The sequence below is a fragment of the Coptis chinensis genome, chromosome 7, assembly GCF_015680905.1.
Source record: "Coptis chinensis isolate HL-2020 chromosome 7, ASM1568090v1, whole genome shotgun sequence".
Classification (NCBI taxonomy): Eukaryota; Viridiplantae; Streptophyta; class Magnoliopsida; order Ranunculales; family Ranunculaceae; genus Coptis; species Coptis chinensis.
In genome coordinates this window covers 12680779-12690305 of record NC_141462.1, presented here as the reverse complement: position 1 = coordinate 12690305, position 9527 = coordinate 12680779, and positions in this window count along the sequence as shown.

Here is a 9527-nt window from a genome sequence, read left to right as displayed (position 1 = left end):
ATCTCACAATGCTTAGAAATCCTAGCCAAATGTTAGTCTAAAGTCTAAACCATTAACCATCAACAAAAATAAATTAAACAAGCAGATCCCAAAACTAATAGCACCACATCACATAACAAAAACATTTCACAATCAGTAAAAATGGGCAAGACAAACAAGTAATTTTCTAGAAGGCATTTTATCAAACGAATTCTAATTTTGTGTTTTCAAGCCAACAAACAAACAAACAAAACAAGCCAACATTAAAAAACATCAACATTACGAAGCCAACATTCAAACCATATTTAAAGAAACATCAACATCACACACCACACCACACTAGCATAGACACAAAATACCACCCGACAAACCATTCAAAACTCGACCAATTGATGCAGAGGCAGTAAAAAAAAAAAATATATATACAAATCCAAAAACGGAAAAAAAAAAAAAAAAAAAAAAAAAAAAAAAAAAACAATATACTGGGCTAAGTAGATCGATACCTTATAGTGTGGAAGATAGATCTATACAAGAAAACAAAGGTTTGGTTTTGAGTTTTTTTTTGTTACAAAGCTCGAAGGGTTTTTTGGGCTTGCGCGAGAGAGATGATACCGGTGGAAAAGGTTTTCCCAATTTTGCGATTTAGGTGGGGGGTGTACTGGGCTTTCTTTTGGGCTTTGCGTGTTTGGGCTTGGGCTGGAGGCTGTCCAATCCAATTTGTGTGGCACCCAATACAGGACCCTTTTTTTTAAGGAGAAATCGGATTGTAAAGAAGGAAGAATGAAAGGTCAGCTTTGTGGGGCCGAAATGTGTTTTTCATTATGGATAATTGGATATACATAGTGTGACTATTTTACCCCTCTTTATTTTCTTGTTTTAAGTGGTGGCTGACCAACTAAGTTCACCCGTTGGATCAAGGAGAATGAAAGGCCAGGATAGGGAGTCTCTCTCTCTCTCTCTCTCTCTCTCTCTCTCTCTCTCTCTCTCTCTCTCTCTCTCTCTCTCTCTCTCTCTCTCTCTCTCTCTCTCTCTCTCTCTCTCTATATATATATAGCAAGTTCCGTTTACCATACTTTTTATACCATAGTTTATACCATGCCCCACAACTTTGCATACAACATGAATTATAACCTAATTTTTTGTGGATGTGTTCAACCAACCATAAAAATCATCTCTACAAAATTTCAACTCATTTGATAATGTTTAACTATGTTAAAAGATGATTGCAAAATCGAAAAATATGAGCCGTTTAAAAAAAATCAGAATTGAGAACAATTTTTAACTAGGTTAGAAATTTCTAAATGATACGAATTTTTGTGGAGATGTCACCAATGGTTAGTAGATCATATCCACAAATTATTAGCACTTAACTCATTTTTAGAGGGTTGTGGTATAAACTATGGTATAAAAAGTATGATAAACGGAACTTGCTAGTATATATATATATATATATATAATATATATATATATATATATATATATATATATATATATATATATATATATATATATATATATATATATATATATAGTTGGGTTATAGTGACACTCTTATTGTGTCACTCTTATCTCACACCCCTCCTGGTCCGTCAGATCTAATTCTGTTAAAAAATGCGAAATTTTGAAATTTCAAAATATTTCACATGGGGGTATTCACATCATTTCGTAAATTCTTCTCAAATCCAAAATTAGATTTCGTAGCTTCTTCTCCAACAAAATTAGATCTGAATAGTACCGTCTTGCATATTGAAGACACCTTTATCCACACCAGATATAATCAAGCCCACAAACGTGGGGGATGGCCAACGAATAGTTTTTGTCAAGTTTGCAATAATTTCCCCAACAGATGCTAAGATGGTTCCAGCATCATCAATTCACCATTTTAAAAGAAAAAAAAACGTATAAAAATGGTCGACAAGTTCTATTCTTCAGCCAAAGCGTCTGCGCATTCTGAATGTGTATTAGAAAGGCACATGCGCGCTTTGTCTGTACAGCAGCAGAGTAATATACGGACATCTCAAAAGTCCAGGCCAACAAGTTTGGAGACTTCTTGGAGCAATTCTGTCTAGACCCAATTCTTACTAATAATCAGGAAACAACCATTCCCAAATAAATTTAGTACATAGAATGATAACCATTGACAATAAGTTAACAATAAAGACAGAACAAATTCAATTATTTAGTTTTATCAGTCTGATTTGTTATCAATAACAAATCAACCTTCTCATTAGAAAACACAAGGAATGATTATTCCATGGTTCAACATATAATCTGAAAGAACAACAGGAAATGATAGACGCACTACAGAGTTGCCAAAGCCTGAAGGATATCTGCTTTCAGATCCTCGAAGTTTTCAACAATGCAATACCTCACAACAAATCATAACACAACTGCTTGATTTGGGTTTGTTTAAGTGGAGATCAGGTTTGCTGGAGAGAAGAAGGGTTGCTGGAGAAGAAGTCGACCAAAATTTTGGATTTGAGATTTTGGTATAAAATGACCGATATACCCCCACTTGTTTTTGTATTGGGCCAAAGGTTTTTAGCTTTTAGATCGTTTAAGATCATGATGTAATCTGACGGTTTGGGAGAGGTGTAAGATAGGGATGTCACCCTAAGAGTGTCACTATAGCCAAACCGATATATATATATATTGGCATTTTTTTCAATGCGCCAAAAGTTAAATGCACTCACTGTGCACTAATCCACACCCCTCATCCACTCAAATCAAGGGTTGATGATGTATTGCACAAAGGACAAATTTTTTTGAGTGAAAATTTTCACAAAAATCCAAATCTCAATGAAAGAGATGCCAAATCAAAGGCAACGAATTGTGCTCATTAAGTCTACTCAATGTGATGCACATTGAAGAAGCACTCATATATATTAGAACTAGTGTTTGCCCATGCTGTACGACACTACTGTAAAAAGCCCTGCCCAAGTCCACCGACACAGAAAGCCCATACCAAATGGTTAGAGTGTCTAGTCACAAAGTGTAAAGGGGCCCATCGTTGTAATAACCCAAATGGTATAAAGTGGCCGGATGTAAAAAGCCCAACCCAAAGAGTTAGTGTCCAGTCCATGCAACCTTTGTTGACCAAGAGAAAGATATTATAGGCCGATTTGCGTTAACTAAAACAACATACCACCAAAGAGCCCTACATTCCGCCATGTCACAAGCATCATGAAAACCTACAAATCTGTTTCAGCCATAGGATGGGAGGCCCTACGGGCCCTACACGTACTTAATTTGTTATATAGATTTAGAAATTTTAGAAAAGCCTTATGCACAAGGCAAAAACATTTCAGATTGGATTCACTACCAATGAATGCCAAAAAAGTTATATTTTGGTTACAACTTACAAGCCATGCAAACTTTAGTTCAATAGGAAGACTTCACAATTGGATTTTTTGTTTTTTTTTTTAAAGATTTTTTTACTTTTTCTTATATAAGGAAACTTTAATCAACAAATCGTAAAACAAATGTCATATTCTTCCAATTGTTATAAAAGGTGTGGGCCTTATGTGGATGCTCACCATTGAGTCCTGTTGATGTAGAAATAGAGGAGTTTGAGGTTCACCATGGAATGTTCAAGATGAAATAATGAGAGTTTTGATGAAGGGGGAAAGGTAGTTCATTGAGTTGATCTTTCTAATTCCTACTTTGATTGGTTTTGTAAAAGAAAATGACTTATGCTAAAGTGAAGACTTGAATGAAGAAAATGAATTGAAAACTTGAGTTAGGATTGAAGAACTTGATAATAACAAAAATGAAATAAGCAAATAAAGACTTGAATTGAAATTTTACACTACTCCTAATAACCATAGATTAGTTCTAGGTAGCCATGATCACAACCTTGGGTTGTCAAGCCAAGAATTGGATCCCCCTCTCTCTCTTTACTTTTTGGTTTATATACCACACCTTTTAGGGCATCTCCAATAGGGGGTGTAAAATTACACATCCACATAGGCTCCACCTAGGTGCCATTAAGATTTTACAACTCCAATTGCAAATTATTGTATAGCTCATAAATATCCATTCTCACTACAAGAATACTGAGTATTTGCCACGGCCATTAACAGTGGCTAAAGACCTTTTGCCACGATCAAAAGTCGTTGCACGACCGTACCTTCTACCACAGCTGATGGCCATGGCCAAAGCTTGCCTTGTTCCCACGGTTTTGAACTATCCCAAGAGCCGTGGTAAATACTCCTTTTGCCGCAGTTGATGCCCGTGGCTAATCCTTACATGAATCGTGGGGATTTATTTTTCGATAACTGAATGTATTGTTTTGCCATGGTTTAAGGCCGTGGGGAATGTTTTAAATTATTTTAAAAAAATTTGGTCCCACACTTTTTTATCACACCTGTTGTTCATACAAAGTTCTAACAATCTAAGCAAACCCACAAGAACAATAATTATCCACAATTAAACATGGGTTTCGTACACAATATGTATTGTACATCATAGAACCCATTAGCAATCGAAACTTGAATAAAAACATATATAAGAAATTGGTAATATACTATTATGAATGACTCCCAAAAAATATGAAAACATCACCACTCCCAAAAAATATGAAAACATCACAAAAAACGACACCTAAACTTGTTATACTATGTTTCCAGCCATATATACACAATGCATCAACTACTCGATCAAAGTCTACATATTTTGTTTCGCTTCTCTGTACCTCATCATGTATCCTGCCTTAGAGAGTAGGCTTCGAGAATATATCTACATCCATATAAAAGAAAACATTAGAACTTGAACTACATATATTCTCATAGAAAATCGTGTGATATAACAATTCAAATACAAGGAAAAATCACTAACCATTACGTGTTGTAACCGCTGCCAAAGTCATAATCGTAATCAGTCGTTGACACCAACTTCTTTGCTCAACTTATATTTCAAACGGCCTGGGCAAGTAAATCCAAATGAGATATAATAAAAGCCACAATCATGGAATATTAAAACTATAAAAGCCATCCTTATTTATAGTTCCAGTTGGGGGAGAGGAAATGAATGTGCTTAATTCAATCCAAGTTCTGTTACAATACCATACTAGCTGGTATTGTTCGAAGGTACATACTCTTTATCTTATAGTTCATTGGCACACTCTTTTTGTGTGTGTATGAGATGGTATATGGAATGTGTAGATGGATGATGGTCGTTGAACAAAACAGAAGCATATCAAAACCTAATTATCCCTCAATGAGTAAAGGATGAGTAGGATATCGTTCCACTTTTAGGTGTATGTTATATGAAGGACATGACTGGAAAGGGGGATTGAGAGATTAAAAACTATGATTATAGATATTATAAATTGTTTAACTAAACTAAACTAAACTATTGAGAATTTATAAGAGAGGGAATTCAAGAAATTAGAATCCACCGATACCTTAGCTCTGTGACATTCTGCTTCATAGTTGTTCTCACAAATAAACTATACTTAGGCAATCGAGCGAGTGCTGATGCCCTCTTGGACAAAATATCGTTAACAAATAACTCTACTTAAGGTTGTTCCTATGTTTATGCTATTAATATCTTCTTTCTTTGAGTTTTTTTATGTAAGCTCAAAGCAGCCATTCAATGTATTACCAAGAGCAACATCAAGGAGTACTTCCTAATAGGGCTTACCATTCAATGAATCACCACTTAAGGCAAACACAAAGAATACTTCCCCTAGGCAGCCACTCCCTGAGCTACCCCTTCTAGGGCAACACAAAGAATACTTCCCTAACTCTAAAGAACTACACTACTAGAAGAAAAGTAAAGAACACTAGCATGATATTAATATTGCAAAACATAAACCCTATTCTATACTTTCATCCCCTAGTGTGGGCAATGAAACTAATAACTAAAAACATAAAGAACTAACCTGATTGGATAACACCATGAACCAAAAGAATCATCAAGCACTGGCTTCATCTCATCCCTTGAAGGAGAAGATTAGGATCCCATGAAGAAGAAGAAATACGAAGAACGAGAAGAAGAAAAGTCGAAGAACATAAGACTAGAAAGACTAATTTATTAAGACTCGACTAGTGAAAACCGAATACTTTATTATTAATCTCTTTCTGCCTCAAGTTCTAGAGACAATAATGTAAGTGAATTAGCGAGTTTCATGAGGCACTTAGGTCCTCTATTTATAGAGGTTACAATGAGTTCTAGAAACATCCCAAACTGTGGTTTATTTCCTAATACAAATCAACTTCTTTGAGAGTCCAACTTCGTTTCCAAAACTGTGAAAGAAGTGGCTATAGTGTCGGTTCATGCGCCTGGACGCACGATCCTTACGTTTCAGATGCGTGCGTTGCATCTAGACGCACGATCCTTGAGTCTTAGACGCTAGAGTATATTTTTCCTTTTTTGCTCCATCATTATTTCCTCTTTTGCGGGCTTTGGTCCAAGCAACTAATCCTTTTGCCTTGGGCTTTCAAATAGGCTTTAAAATAAGTCCAAATCGCATCTTTAATAGCTTTAATTCCTTAGCCTTCTCCATGATTGTCCACGGGCTTCCCATGTGATCCTTAATGCTCCGAATTGCTCCGTTTTACCCCCTTTTCTCTAATATTCTACAAAACTCTCTTTTTCACCTGTAGAATCATAAAACATGACTTATAAGTACTATTAGTCTACTAAGATGGCTAAACAAGAGGTATAATCAAGGGTTAAAATACACTTGTTAAGCACTTATCACAACCCCCAACTAGCCTTTTGCTAGTCTCTTAGCAAATAAGATAAAAAGAGATAAGTGATCAAAATCGCATCCTAATAACAAAAATTAAATCCTAACTCACTTTTCCAGGCATTGTGATTGCATTTACCATATGCAACAAGGCTTTAAACCTTTAAGTTCCCAAAAAAGGACGAGTTATAGTCTCGTGAGGGTTTTCAGGTAATATATCCACAAAATCAATCAATAACATGTTCAAGAATGATAGTATTTTTCAGAGAGATAAATTCCTTACCCACTTAGTGCTTACTCCAACAGCCGGTCTCCATTGCTAATTACATTGTTGCAAAGACTCATAGATTATGGTGGGAGATAGTAAAAATTGACAAAATTCTCAATCAAGGCTTATGTGTGTACTAAGTCAATCTCTTATACTTTCCTATCCAAGAAACGGAATCCCTACTTTACCATAGGCAGATAATCTCGACCTTCAATCCTCACCGGTCATACTCTCATAAAAGAATCTCTCAAAAGATGGTCTACTATTTTACCTCATATATATGGGGAAAAAAATAATGAATACGAACATCCCACATACTACCTTGAAAAATGGATTTCTAGATGACAGTAGTCTCATGGAAAGAATGTCAATCACATATGAAGTGTCGAGTCCTTCACTTTAGCATCCTCTCACCTATTCTAGACTTCATACCATACTGTAATGATAAGTCATGGGTTGCAACTTGGCTTGGGTATTGGTTTATGAAGGAAAGGTAAAAAGGATTCAAAGGTTGTTTCTGAAAACACTAAGGGTTTTGCTTTTTTCTTTGGAAAATTTCTTCAAATTCTGTATTGCAGAGAAAATTCTTCCTTTGTCTTAGCTTTTCCATCCATTTTGTTAATTTTTTTTCTCTTTAGCTCAGTGGTATATCCTTGATTAGTACTGGATATACTTGTTTTCCACTAGCTTCTTTCACTTAGAATAGAATGATGGTCTTCATTGTATCTCTCTGGTATTTCCTTGTAAGCTTCCTTTGTGCTCTTTCTTCCTCCTTGTGCCCCTTGTATTCTTAGAAACATATGGGTATGGCTGATAAAGATTTTGGGTTGTACTCCTTATATAGAGTTGGCTAAAAGATAAAGGGTTTTGAAAGAAAATGGCTAATTGTAAGGCTCAAAAGGGTTTAACATGATGGTCCTACTAGGTGGGATAAAGGCTGAATGGGTTCACTACTTGACTTATCAGTATGATACTCTATTTCGAGTAGACTACAAGGCCTAATGGCTATCTCCCCAGCTGATGTCACTTCGTGATTAACCAAATCAACGAATAATGAGACTATATTACAACAACATAAAGAACTGAAAGGTGTTGAGTCACTAAGACTCAGATTTTATGTAAGAACTCTCCAAAGAATGGGTATAAAGCTCAAGTCTCATGGGCTAAGTCTAAAAAATCTACTTCCAGTTTACTAGGGGTTTAAATCTCTCTTCTAGCAAAAGTACACAAAACTGACCAAGTACTATGGTGGTGCCTTGATAAAGAATTCTATCAACAAGAACTATGTCCGAGCATAATAAATAGTCTAAGCGGTAATGAAATCAATAATATCAACTATCTATCAAACTCAACACTAAGCAGTATAGAATCTATATATATCCTAGACTTATCATTAAAATTTATTTTTCTCATGCTACTGATATAGAAACAAAAATTGTTTTTGAAAACTAATTTTCGAAATTCATTTCTCAAGTACACCCTCTCCCTACTTATGCATGCATTGACCTCAATGTATAAAGAAGTAAATGAAATAGATGAGAAAAAGGTAGGATATTACCATTGATGCCGAATATCAATATTTTGATCTTTCTTTGTCATATAAAGGTTAAACTCACAAAATAGAGAAAATCAAATACAATTAGTTCAAATCAAAATTAATCCTCATAATCAGCATTAGTCCTCAACTCCTCATAATCATGTATCAGTATTTTTTATTTTTTTTATGTCTTTTTACGTCAGATCCCCAAGACATAATGTGAGTCTTTTAAAGTCAGATTCTCAAGACTTTTGAGTCCTTTATAGTAAGATCCTCAAGACTAATATTCCCACCCACTAGGTTTCACTTTGTAGGGTTTCTTCCGATCTCTCTCAGCAGGTGATTGACAAAAGTATACCTTGTACCAACAATTTTCTCTTAATGGTTGTAACCCAGGACAAGTTTCAGAACGGCAATTCCTACACCAACCTAGCTTACGCACTCTCCTCTTACGTGCAAATGAACTTTTATCGAACCCTACACGAACGATAGAAATAATCTTCCTTTGAAGGTCAACGGGGAGTAGATCCCACAAACTAACAGGTGGTGAACACTTGGATTTCTATCTCAAAACTGATCTCTCAACAACATGGTTACTTCTTGTAGACATTTTATACTCGGTCTACTAGAGTTATGGGACTTTGACTGCGGCACTTGCAACTCCTCTCAGTAAAGAATAAAGTTATGAAAATCTGATGGCCCGGCTATTATAAGAAACAGGGTCTTTGGTGACAAAAAAAATGTCACTAAATATTGCAAAAACGTCGCTAAATATATTTCGTAACGTATTTTGGAGTGTCGCGCCAACGTAGGTAATGATATAATCAGCAAAGATACAGAGTGACGATTTTACAACGTCGCTAAATATGAGACATCACCGACGATGCAAATCGTCGCCATTGCTTCCATTTTGTCGCTAACTCATTCTCTTGTTCTCTATACAATAACGTCGCAAAAAAGAAGTCGTTCCTAAAATATTATTAGCTATGTTTTTAACGTCAGTAAAGATCCAAATTTTTTGAAAATTTGAGTGTTATTAGCGACGCTAT